Source organism: Hemiscyllium ocellatum, chromosome 32, assembly GCF_020745735.1.
Source record: "Hemiscyllium ocellatum isolate sHemOce1 chromosome 32, sHemOce1.pat.X.cur, whole genome shotgun sequence".
NCBI lineage: Eukaryota > Metazoa > Chordata > Chondrichthyes > Orectolobiformes > Hemiscylliidae > Hemiscyllium > Hemiscyllium ocellatum.
Window position 1 is genome coordinate 38,616,157 of NC_083432.1, and position 13,677 is coordinate 38,629,833.

General features: G+C 44.1%; 1 protein-coding gene across 3 annotated transcripts in view; it reads right to left on the reverse strand.

Moving 5' to 3' along the window:
* Window positions 1-5,569, reverse strand: part of LOC132830826 (NGFI-A-binding protein 1-like) — a 62,124-nt gene extending 56,555 nt beyond the window's left edge. The window contains exon 1 of one of the 3 annotated variants that reach the window (XM_060848698.1): window positions 4,984-5,569. The gene's annotated coding sequence lies outside the window, so the exon portion shown is untranslated. Of the gene's footprint in view, window positions 1-1,799; window positions 1,904-4,983 lie in introns of those variants that run through there. The other 2 variants (XM_060848699.1, XM_060848701.1) reach the window with 2 other exon arrangements.
* Window positions 5,570-13,677: the final 8,108 nt, after the last annotated feature.

A 13,677-nucleotide genomic window follows, 5' to 3' on the forward strand; every position in this document is an offset into this window, starting at 1 on the left:
GGAAATGTTAAGTATTCATTTCACTGACACTGCTAACAGTAATCTACAGCTATCCACTGCTGTGAGAGGAGCACTTCAATGCAAATGGCCAGTCACCTAAATTCCTCACAGAGCACACAAGAATTGACTGTTCAAGTGTCCTTGCAGCAAGAACTTCAAGAATGAGGGAACATTTGTTCAGCTCCCTGTTTCTATTACAGATTCGGAGGTGAGCCCTAAGTAAGGCAGTGGAGAGAAGTTCAGTCTGAGGGAAGGAAGATGGGGGAACGAAGACCCTCGTACTCAAGCTCCATGGTAGCTTAAAGTAGGAGGCATCACCAATCAATTTAGATTAGATCAGATTATTTACAGTGTAGAAACAGGCCCTTCAGCCCAACAAGTCCACACCGACCCGCCGCAGCACAACCCACCCATACCCCTACCCCTACATTTACCCCTTACCTAACACTACGGGCAATTTAGCATGGTCAATTCATCTGACCCGCACATCTTTGGACTGTGGGAGGAAACCGGAGCACTCAGAGGAAACCCACGCAGACACGGGGAGAACAATTTATGGGCCTATGATCTCTAACCCCCGAGGAGAATGTAAGGACATACATCCCCTTCATTTCCCTCATCCTCTCAGGCTAGGAGACTTTTAAAGTACCACAAGATTACAGAATAATACGACTCAACAACACAGAGTCATATCATGTCTTAAATGTAATGAAATGTCCTGTCATCGACTGTTTTAAAACAAAACATGACCCTAAGCCACGTCAGGAGATGTTTGGGCAAAAGGCCAAGAGCTTGAATCAAAGAGATAGGTTTTTAAAAAGTCTTTTGAAGGAGAAGAGTGAGTTAGAGGGACGTTTGGTGGGGGAATTCCAACACTTGGGGCCTAGTTACATGAACCACAGCCGCCAATAGTGCCACAATTGAAAGCAGTGAGGGGCACAAGAGGCCAGGCTGAGGAGTGCAGATATCTCGGAGGATTGTGGTACAGGAACCGAATTCAGAAATTCTGAGGGCTGAGCTGTGGAGGGATCTTAAAACAAATATGAGAATTTATAAAATCAAGACGTTGCTTGACTGGGAGCCAATGTAAATGTACAAGCACTGTGGGGGGGGTGGGGTGTTTGCTGGTGGAATGGAATTCAGTGCAAGTTAAAGCATGGGGCAACTGCCTTTCTTCCTTCCCCCACATTGAACTTCTCTCCGTTGCCTAACTCAGGGCTCACCTCCCCTCCTGTTCAAATCCATATTGGGAAGATGGATAATTAAAAGCTCCCTTTTGTCTGAATCACGGTTGCCACACTAGACTCAGGTGCTGCTGGGCTGCTGGGATTGAGTGACGTTGCCCCTAATCTCACACGGGCCTAGCTGTCACAAAGCAGTGAAGCAGTCATACAGCAACAGGCTCTGTGAAACCTGACAACCAGCACAAGCCACATTACACAGCACAGCACAACCTCATGAAATCACAACTGACGGCGAGTCACTTAGAATGAGGTATAAACTCTTCTGGGTTCTGAGGAAGGGTCACTCGACCCGAAACATTGTCTGATTTCTTTTCACAGGTGCTGCCAGACCTGCTGAGTTTTTCCAGCAATTTCTGTTTTTGTTTCTGATTTCCAGCATCCAAAATTCTTTTGGATTTTAAAAACTCTCCTTACAGCACTCTGCTGTGAGATGATAAGAGCTCCCATTTGTTCGGGCCCATTGTTTTCTGAAGGAACTCTTTTAAAGAAAATCAAATGCGCTTCACTGAGTCTCCCTTCACAAGCGCCCAACACTGAGTTTTACTTCTCACTTACTTTTCCTTCTCTTGGACTTGGTGGGGTAGTGGCAGACATTTCACTGGAATTTCACGATGTGGCTGGCAATTAATTTTGTTTAATGAGTTGCTCCACATATGCATTAAGCACAGCAAGAAAAGTCAAGGATCAGAAAGAGTCGAAGGAATTACACTGAAGCCTTTTCCTGCAGGCCTCACTGCTTCAGAGCTCAAAATTCCAACTCTACCTAATCTATAGGCCTTGGCTCTGTTCCCACACAACACAGTGACTTCACTAGCTCATTAACATGAGTAAACATTGGTCTTTAGATTGTTAGACACATGTTAATTTTCGAGATGGATGGGCAGTTCCAAACAGAACCTGCCCTCCTCCACATTATGACTAAATAGTTTTTCTCTCAACCTCCACCATCTAACCCCTACTGCCATCTTTCCTCAGGCATAAAATCTAGCGTGGAGGCAAAAGACAGCAGAAAGAAATCTCTAGAAAACGTGTCCCTGAACTCCTCAGATGGTCAACAATAATCCAGAAGAAAATCACACAGACTAACTAACTGGCTAACTCCACATTAACCATGTATTTACAAGTCATTTTGCACTTAACATGCAAACTATTTGAAAAACACCGATTCTCAGACAGGGCATGAGTTAACTAATAAAGTTAGAAGTGAATCACCTTTATAACTCAGCATTTCAAAACAATACTTCATTCAAATTTGTAGAAATATATTATGAAACAGTTCAAACTTGACATTCCAAAATGTAGATCAATTTCTTTTGATTCAGTACATGAAGTGACTCAAAAAAGGTTATCTTTATAATGGACATCTATATTTCATGTCAAATATTTTCTGGTGAATTCAGGCCACAGAATTTCCCAGCCCCTCTCTGTATTATGGCAGGAGGGCCTTAGGCAGTGATCTCTCCCCATTTAATCCAGCGACCATTTGAACCACTGAGAGAGAGGTTTAATCTTCTGTCACATCAGGTCAGGCAGGACTCAGCTGCAATTCCTGCCTTGGCCAAACTGCCTGCTGACATTCATACTCGAGACTTGGACACAGCGCAGAAGTGGGAAGAAAACAGACAAGGTGTGAGATTTCTGACTAAAGGGTGAATTGCAAATCTCATTAAACATAAAAGCGAGAGATACACTGCTGGGTTTCATATTTTTTTAAAATCAAAAATGAGGGCCTCTTGCATGAATTCAACTTCATGACTGTGATAATAAAATTCTTTTGGAGTGCATGGTCAAATTGGGGGAGGCGGGGTTAGGCTTCATTCCATTCTAACTAGGAGAAACAGGTGGTACAAATTAAGTTGCAGTGTGATCCCATAGGCCCAAAAGTTTCTCTTTCTGCGGGGATCTGTAGCATGTTCAACTTGACAGTGAGGTTGGACAAACAGAATGCACAATGTCCCAGCACTAGTAATCCAGGCCTGGTCCTGCTGATGGTTGTCATTGGGGTAATGCCCTCGAATGATTAATTATCCACCTTTCTAACCCCAAGGCTGTTGACACTACTGCCATAGATCGAGCAAGCAACCGCTGTATCCTACAAGTGCCAGACTATGACCATCCCCAACAAGACTGGAATCTAACCATCTCCTCTTGACATTCAGCAGCCGTTGCTGAAACCTCCATTGACAACTTGCTCGAGCCACGACCAACCTGAAGCTTAACTAGATCAGCTATTGTCAACGCTGCCGCTGGAAGGGGAAGCTCAGAGTCCAGGGCAGACGGGGGAGGGGAGTAACTCACCTCCTCACCAACATCCCTTCTGAGCTCTACAGCCACATATCCTCTGGGATCCTGCCAACAGTTCTGGAAGGCCTGCACAGGCAGGGAAAAATAATCAGCGGGAACATTGCTCCTGCCTCCCCACCAAAGTCTGTCCACCATCAACAAGGCACAAGTCAGGAGTGTGATGGAATATTCCTCACTTGCGTGGATGGGTACAGCTCCAACAATACTCAAGAAGTGTGACACTATCCAGGACAGCACAGCCAAAAGCAGATGATGAATCTATAGGTTTTGAAACTTAACAATTGATGAAGTAGTCTCCATATTGATATGTAGACCCTATCACAATATATAAATGTCGTGCAATATTCAATATTACCAGGATGACTCTGCAGCACCGTGTGAATGAGGGTGAGTTCTATAATTGTCCAGACAGAGGCTAAGACCATTTTCTCAATCAATGGATGAAGTGGCTTTGTGAAAGTCATCCACATCCAGTGAAGAAAAGGCAACAATGGTACCAGTGACATTGGTACTGTTTTACTCAATCACCATTTCCCAAGACCAATTCTGCACATTATTAAAGAGCTCATATTTCTCAATATGAAGAAATTAGATACTGCTCACTCCAAAACACGTCATCTGGTACTTGTTAAAAGAAAGGCTTGTCTTTCGTTACAGCTTTCACCACCAAAGAAAATCTCAATGTGCTTTACAATATATTTGAAATGGAGTCGCTGTCATAATGTAGGAAACACAAAGTCAATTTATGCACAGAAATCTCCTAGGTAAACATGTGACAATGAAAGGCCTATGCTCGAAATGTCAATTCTCCTGCTCCTCGGATGCTGCCTGACCTGCTGTGCTTTTCCAGCACCACACTCTCAAAACATGTGACAATCGCCAAGTATTGACCTGTGAAGTTGGTTGAAGGATTCAGATCAGCCAGGACACTGGGGATAACTCCCCTGCTCTCCTTCAAAACAACCTACAGCAGGCAGGCAGAGTTTAACATCTCATTCCGAAAGACACTCTCTGACAAGACCCTGCCACCTCTGCAATAAGAGTTCATAGTGAGGGAGGTGGGGTGCTTCCAAAGTGAGAAAATATACCTCATCCCTGTGTCCCCTAAAAACAAGAGATCACTGGCAAAATGGTGCCGAGAGACAAAAGGCCCCCACAACTAAAATACAGAACAGCTGGTGTCCACCAACTTCTGGTGGGGTCCACCAAGTTAAATACAGATGGGAGAGAGGACGTTGCTGCTTTAAATTGGGTGCACGCATGTCTATGAAAAAGAAAGAAAGGGAGAGAGAGAGAGAGAAAGAGAAATGGGTCAGAACAAGGGATCAGGTCTCTCCCCTCCTTACAGCTCTCGCACAGGGTTTGAAGTGTTGGGCTTTTTTTTAAATCGCCAAAGTCTGGTGGTTAAAGGTTACACTCGGGGATTGCTGCTTACCTGGATTAGGAGCTGGTGGACGGACAGACAAGGCGCTGCTTTGCGACTCTCGGCTTCAGAGTGGGGACTCCGGGGCCGGCTGCAGTGTTCCCGAGCCTGGGGCACGGAGTACAGGACAAGGCGGTGTGGGTGGGGGATTCGCTCTTTATGGGTGAACTGCTGTGGGGTGGGGGAAGGGGGTTCCAGGACAAATTAAACACCCCCCCTCCCCTTTAAAAAAAAACCTCCCTACACAACTGCCTGGCTCCACCACCTCTTACCACCACCCCCACCTCCCCAAAAAAGCAAATTACTACAAACTGCAGCGGCAGCGAGCAATGGCGACAGTGCACACTCAATGTCTGCAAAGCGCTTCCCCACCCTGGTGCTGGCTCCCTCTGAGGGTGGGGAGCTGAGTCACACTGCAGGCGTTTAAGGTGGTCCATGCAAGGAAAAATGCAAAAAGCAAATTGCAAATAAAAACCCTACCCCACCTCAGCATAAATAATTACCCACCCACCCCCCTATAAAGATAAATCCTTGGGGGGGGGGGATGAAGTATCTTTCTCCCTGGTAACATTTGTTGCAATTTCACTCAGCTGTCTGATGTTGCAACATTTCTCACACCTTCGAGTCCTCAAGATCTGTACAAATGCCTTTACATGTTTTGGGTGGGGGGGGGGGGGGGTGGATTGCAGATTTTAACCATTGGTGGCATCACTTGGTCAGCTTTTTGATCTCCAGTGGGTCTAGCTGGTACTCAGGGCATGGTTTACCAACCCTACCTCTGGTGACACTTTTTCCCCCCCTCAATCGGGCACTTGGCCGCCTGATGTCTTTCACTGTAGTACAAATTTTTGTTTTTGATCCTCAGTTGTTTGCTTTTACTTTCTTGACAGGGGCTGGCACGAGTTAAAACTACACAGCAAACAATTTTCATTTGCGTAGCGCCTTTCATACCGTAAAACGTGTTTAGGAGCTTCAAATGAATGTTGTCGAAGAACATTTGCCTGAGGGACTTAAGGACGGACATACAGGTTTCAAAGAGCTACAGAGATTGATGATTTTGGGTGCTCTTACCTGAACTTAATTGGAACGATTATAGTTGGGCTGGGATTGGATTGAAGGGCTGTAGGGTGAAGCACAGACAGAGTAGGACGAGGGACGTGGAAGCAGGAATATTTTGAAATCAGCCAGCACCAGGGAGAATACAGCAGTGTACCTCTGTGTTTGACCCATGTACCGGACAATGGGCAGTCTCGTATGGCTGCAGAAATTAGTCTTGCTGCCTAAGATTTTAAAAAGAAAACTGAACAACCCCAAAATAGTTCACATGCTTGAATACATGTGTATAGGCCAGTGTGGAGACTGGCTTGGAACACACTGATTTTTTTTTAAGTCAAATGCCCAGGGTCAGGGACTATGTGTTCTCTTACTCCCATGTATTTTGCACATGGGAAGTTGTAGCAATTTTGATGCAACACTCATACATGTTAGTAAAACCAGACAAGGTTAGAAAGATGCTCGACAGGATAGGCAGAATTGAGAGCGAAAGAAATTTCAGGTCTGTGACCTTTCAATTAGAGGAGTATTTTTGGCATTTTTTTTGTTCAGAAGTTTAGCACCGTACAGTATTTTGTTTGGAATTGTAGCACAGAACTTTACTTGGACAGTTCTCATCACGCAGCGTCTTTCTTTTGACAAAAAGTAAAACAAACTACAAAGTGACTTCAGTTTTTAAGGGAACAGCCTTCACCGTCTCCCAGTTAAAACCAAGTGATCTTAATTAAAATCGATTTGCAAATATGTCGTTAAATATTCATGCCGTTGTCTAGCAAATACAGATTGCCTATAGTGTACAACGAAACCTGGATGCTTCCAAAATGCTGTAATCAGAGTGTAATTTTAACTTCATAAAGAAATTTGATGCCAATAAAGATGTTGCCTTCAAGTTTCATGGACCTCCTTAAGAGGCTTTTTCCCCACCCCCTGAGTGGTTTTGCATAGACTGAGAGATAGTGACGCGTTTCCCTGAGGCTGGGGGGGAGGAACAGAGTGAGCACAGACCCAGAGAGAGACAATCCGGCAGAGACAATGAAAGAATGTCTGAGCCAAGGGGGTTGAAAAGCTGAGAGAGTGTAGGCACAGAGAGAGTGGGAAAGAGAGGAAAAATGACACAGAGAGCCAAGCATACACAGAAAGAATTTTAAGTTTCCACCAGATTTAGACTGACTGAGAGACGAGAACAGGAATGAGTGTGTGTGTCTGTGTGTTTGGTAGGCACATTGGCCAGGCATATGAATCAACAGCAGTGTTTGAATTCACTGCTGACAACACAGACTGGAGTGGGGGTGTGGAGGAGGAGGAGGAGAGAGCATTGAGATTCATAGAGAAAGGGGAAACAAGTAATAAGGAAAAAAGACCATTAAAAACAAAATGTAAAGAAGCAAGATTTAGGACTTGAGTTTTTTTCGTAAATCGCTGTCAAATGCTGCTTGGATTAATGTACCACGTGAAACAAAGTGAAGACAAACAGATGGAGATAGAAAAAGGAAAATAATAAATCCTGGAAAGAAATAAGGGAGACAATTTGCAGCGTTTGTATTGAATTAATTGGAAATAGGTATATGTTCCAACATTTTGATTTTATCAAACACAACAAACATGTAAATTTTAATTAATTGATTCTTTTTAGATTTTTTTTGTTCCATATTTCCTCCCCCCTCCTCTCACCCATCCACACACAGTCTAATAGTTTCTCCCAACTTTTTGATTAGTAGGTGGGAACAGACAATCCCCTGGATTCCATCAATACTGGGAGAAAGTGAGGATGCTGGAGACTCAGAGTCGAAAAATGTGGCACTGGCAAAGCACAGCAGGTCAGGCAGCATCTGAGGAGCAGGACAGTCGACATTTCGGGTATAAACCCTACATCAGGAATGGGCTTATGCCCGAAATGTCGACTGTCTTACTCCTCGGATGCTGCCTGACCTGCTGTGCTTTTCCAGCGCCACACTTATCGGTTCCATCAGTACTGGGACGTTGTTCGGTGCCAGAAATTGCATTGATGTCACTGTAAGGCCAGCTTCCCTTCTAAGGAGATACTTGACTGAGAATAGCAATTAAACCAACAAGGGAAACGGAGCCACAGAGTTTTACAACATGGCAAGAGACACTTCAGCTGTCTTGCCTATCCTGGTCATCAAGCACCTGCCTACTGTAGTTCCATTTTTCAGCATTTGGCTCAGTGTCTCACAGTAAGGCAACTTAAGCGATCATCTAAATATTTCCTAATGTTGTGATGGTTCCTGCGCTTACTTTCAGACAGCGAGTTTCCAATACCCTCTGGTGAAATAATCCTTTGTTAAATCCCTTCTAAGTTTCCTGCCCTTTACCCTAAATCTGTGTCTCTTCCTTACTGACCAGTCTACTAGCGGGAACAATTTCTTCCTATTTACTCTATCTATGCCTCTCATGATTTTATAAACCTCAGCCAGGTTAGTTGTCAGCCTTCTCTGCTCTAAGGAAAACAACCCCAGTCTATTGAGTGGTTGTTCATAGCTGAATCAATCCAACCCAGGCAACATAGAGTCATAGAGTTATAGAGTTATACAGCATGGAAACAGACCCTTCAGTCCAACTCATCCATGCCAAATCTGAACTGAATTAAACTTCTAAAATAAACCAGAACTAAACTGGTCTAATCCCATTTGCCAACATTTGGCACATATCCTTCTAAACCCTTCCTATTCATGTACCCATCCAGATACAGACCTCAGCTGTTTACCCTATCCATCCTGGTGAATTCTTCTCTGCACCTCCTCTGTGGGGCTGGCTGTGCACAAATTGCCTGCTGTGGTTTGTCTATTACAGAGACTACTCGTCACAAAATACTTCATTGACTGTAAAGTTGTGAAGTTTTTCTATTCCTTGCTACATCAAAGCTGAAATTTGATTACCATCTATAGTATATGACACTTATTCAAAAGTTATTGTCATAATATATATTGCACCAGATGCAAACACTTCATTCATGTGTAAATAGATCAGTGCAGTTATTATTTTGTCTCAGTTCCTTTATACTCAGGTCAGCCAAATAACATTTTTTTAAGCGTAAACCACTGATGCTAGACAGAATCTGAAATATCCCATATCCTTTTGGCAACAACTATAACACACACACACGCACACATCTTAAAATGTCTGCAACAGAGTAAAACAATATGCTGCACAGGAGCACTATTAAACATGACACAACCACCTGATGAAGGAGCAGCGCTCAAAACTAGTGCTTCCAAATAAACCTGTTGGACTAAAACCTCCTGTTGTGTGATTTTTAACATCATTAAACATGGTTTGACACAGTTAGAAGGCAATATTAGCTCAGGTGACCAAAGGCTTTGTCACAGAGGTCAGTTTTAAGGAACATCTGAAAGGTAGGAGAGAGTTGTGTTTGATTACAGAGATCAGAAAGATTCAGGGCTGGCTTCTTTATCAATGTCTTGTGAGTTGGAGGGCAAGTGATCAGCAGTTTCCCTCAGTGGCCAAGGAAGAAGATGGGACCTAAGACCCAAGCCAGATTGGAATCACAAGCAGATCGAGTGATAAGCATAAGGTTTGAGATTAATTGAACTATATTTAGTTCTTTTTAATATTAATTGATGGGATGAGGGCATCACTGGTTAGTCCAGCTTTTATTGCCTGTTTCGAATTGTTCAGAGGGCAGTTAAGGGTCAAGCACATTGCTTTGTGTCTGGAGTCGGCCAGATCAGGTGAGGATGGCAGTTTCCTTCCCTAAAGGACATTAGTGAACCACATGGATTTTCCACCAACAATCGGCAATGCATTCATGGTCATCATTAGAATCTTAATTCCACAGTGGGATTTGAAATAGGGTTCCCAGAGCATTACCTGGGTCTCTGGCTTAACTGTCCAGCAATGATAACACTAGATCATCACTTAGAGTCATAGAGTCATAGAGATGTACAGCATGGAAACAGACCCTTCAGTCCATCCCATTCATGCCAACCAGATATCCCAATCCAATCTAATCCCACCTGCCAGCACCCGGCCCATATCCCTCCAAACCCTTGATGTGTAGATGATGTTTTTTCATCTCTGACCTCAGTGCAGAAATCAATAAAATTCACCAAAATCACTCCTGAATCCTAGTCACAAATTCCAATGCAGCATCATGCAAATCAGTACAAGTGTTCACACACACACAAACACAAACACATCTCACACACACCTCAAACACACCACACATATCTCACAGACACCCACATGCATACATCTCACACGCATCATACGCACATCTCAAATACACCACACATAGAGTCATAGAGATGTACAGCATGGAAACAGACCCTTCGGTTCAACCCATCCATGCCGACCAGATATCCCAACCCAATCTAGTCCCACCTGCCAGCACTCGGCCCAAATCCCTCCAAACCCTTCCTACTCATATAACCATCCAAATGCCTCTTAAATGTTGCAATTGTACCAGCCTCCACCACATCTTCTCATTCCATATACGTACCACTCTCTGTGTGAAAAAGTTGCCCCTTAGGTCTCTTTTATATCTTTCCCATCTCACCCTAAACCTATGCACTCTAGTTCTGGACTCCCCCACCCCAGGGAAAAGACTTTGTCTATTCACCCAATCCAAGCCCCTCATAATTTTGTAAACCTCTATAAGGTCACCCCTCAGCCTCCGACGCTCCAGGGAAAACAGCCCCAGCCTCTTCAGCCTCTCCCTGTAGCTCAGATTCTCCAACCCTGGCAACATCCTTGTAAATATTTTCTGAACCCTTTCAAGTTTCACAACATCTTTCCGATAGGAAGGAGACCAGAATTGCACGTAGTATTCCAACAGTGGCCTAACCAATGTCCTGTACAGCCACAATATGACCTCCCAACTCCTGTACTCAGTACTCTGACCAATAAAGGAAAGCATATGAAACGCCTTCTTCACTATCCTATCAACCTGCAACTCCACTTTCATGGTGCTATGAACCTGCACTCCAAGGTCTCTTTGTTCAGCAACTCCATTGCAAATATGACCATAAACAGAATCATATAGGAGGAGGACATGCAGCCTGTCAGATATGTATCTTTGAAAGAGTTTTCTAATCACCCCCATTTCCTCTATTCTTCAACATAACCAAATAATTTGTTTTCATTTTCAGGTATATGCATGCAGATTTTACATCAGAATGTAAGATGGTAGTGTATAAAATTATTGGTTTGTCAGTTATATAGAGGTTCTGGATTAGTGGTGCTGGAAGAGCACAGCAGTTCAGGCAGCATCCAAGGAGCAGTGAAATCGACATTTCAGGCATTCCTGATGAAGGGCTTTTGCCCGAAACGTCGATTCCGCTGCTCCTTGGATGCTGCCTGAACTGCTGTGCTCTTCCAGCACCACTAATCCAGAATCTGGTTTCCAGCATCTGCAGTCATTGTTTTTACCTAATTATATAGCGGTGTCAAACTGATCAAACCTTGCTTCACATGCAAGGCAAACATTGTCACTTTCAATGACTCTATCTGTGACAGAGGAATAATGGACTGTTTGAAACTCTCACTTCCCTGCTGGAAGCTGTACATCTGAGGATGTTGAGCAACAATAGGTTTACAGCTTAACCATAACATTGTTGACACTCAAAAGTAGCCATCCAACATTCCCCCGATTCCATGCAGTAAAGAACCAACCTAAAGCTATATACTAAACCTTAACAAAATACTGATTAAACCTTTATCAAACACTGGTCAAGAGCACAAGAGGTGATGATGCAGTAGCCAGGTTGAAAGTCTCCATTTAAATGGAGAAATTGAGAATGTTCCCCTGAGAGATAGTGGACATTCAGAGATCAGATAGAGTGTTTAGAATCTGGAAGGGTTTTGAGGGATTGGGTTAAGAAGGTGAAATTGCTTCCAGTGACTGAAGCTTCATCAACCAGCAAACCTCATTCACTAAGTTGTGAGCTGCAATACACCAACTGAAAGAGCAGCGAAAATTAAGGGAATTAGTGTCTGAAATAACTCCACAGAGGCCGGTATCCCATCATTAAGTCACACTTTATTTACATGCGCATTGTACTTGCCACTGGTCTGGCTTCCTCAGAACCAGCTCTTGGAGTGAACATTATTTTTTCTTTCTTCAGAGGAGAGTCCTTGAACACTGAGCCAGCTCCCTCAGAGCCAGCTCTCAGATTGAACAGAAGCCCTGATGGTCCTGTTTATTTATTTTTATTTTTATTTGTTTTTTTTACAAAATCTCTGACACTCCTGTTTATTGTTTTCCTTTTTTTTCCCCCTACACTACTGCCTAGCTGCAGTAGTGCTTATTTTTTTCCCCAGCACCCATGGTGTGTGTGTGCAGGTGTGAGACACAATGAGAGACACAAGGTGCACATATCTTTATTCAGTTTCCACCACCAGGAGGAAAGGAAACACCCGAGTGGCCAATGACAAGCAGTGCCCTTCACATCAAAGGGCAATGCTGCGTGATCAGACAGTGAAGGGGAGGGCAGGGTGGAGTGAACTTTATTTTTTCTTCTTTCCAGTGACAAGCAGTGTCCTTCAAGTCAAAGGACAAGTCCCTGTTTCTTTTTTTTAATCACTTTTTAAAAAATTTAACCCCCACACTATCACCTAGCTGCGGTAGTGCTTATTTTTTTCCCCAGCACCCATGGTGTGTGTGTGCAGGTGTGAGACACAGTGAGAGACACAAAGTGCACGAATCTTTATTCAATTTCCACCACCAGGAAAAGTAGGAAAACACCCGAGTGGCCAGTGACAAGCAGTGCCCTTCACATCAAAGGGCAATGCTGTGTGATCAGACAGTGAAGGGGGGGGGGCAGGGTGGAGTGAACTTTATTTTTTCTCTCTCTTTTTTCATTAAACCCCACACTACCGCCTAACTGCGGTAGTGCTTATTATTTTTATCCCCAGCACCCATGGTGTGTGTGTGCGCAGGTGTGAGACACAGTGAGAGACAAGGTGTACAAATCTTTATTCAATTTCCACCACCAGGAAAAGTAGGAAAACACCCGAGTGGCCAATGACAAGCAGTGCCCTTCACATCAAAGGGCAATGCTGTGTGATCAGACAATGAAGGGGAGGGCAGGGTGGAGTGAACTTTATATCTGTCAGCCAGGACTCCCTGATTGGACCAAGTTAGCAGCCCCAATCAGGGAACTCGTATTCTATGATGACCAACTCGCTGACCTTGTTCTTATCAATACAGTGGCACGGTAGTAAAATCAGTGGACTACTAATCCAGAACCCCAGGCTAATGTTTTTGGGGATCTGGGTTCAAATCCCACCATGGCAGATGATGAAATTTGAATTCAATTTTTAAAAATGGAGTAATAGCCAGCCTAATGGTGACCATGTAATCACTGAAAATGTGTTGCTGGAAAAGCGCAGCAGGTCAGGCAGCATCCCAGGAGCAGGAGAGTCGACATTTCGGGCATGAGCCCTTCTTCAGGAATGAGGAAAGTGTGCCAAGCAGGCTAAGATAAAAGGTAGGGAGGAGGAACTTGGGGGAAGGGCATTGGAAATGCGATAGGTGGAAGGAGGTCAAGGTGAGGGTGATAGGCCGGAGTGAGGGTGGGGGTGGAGAGGTCAGAAAGAAGATTGCAGGTTAGGAGGGCGGTGCTGAGTTCGAGGGATTTGACTGAGACAAGGTGGGGGGAGGGGAAATGAGAA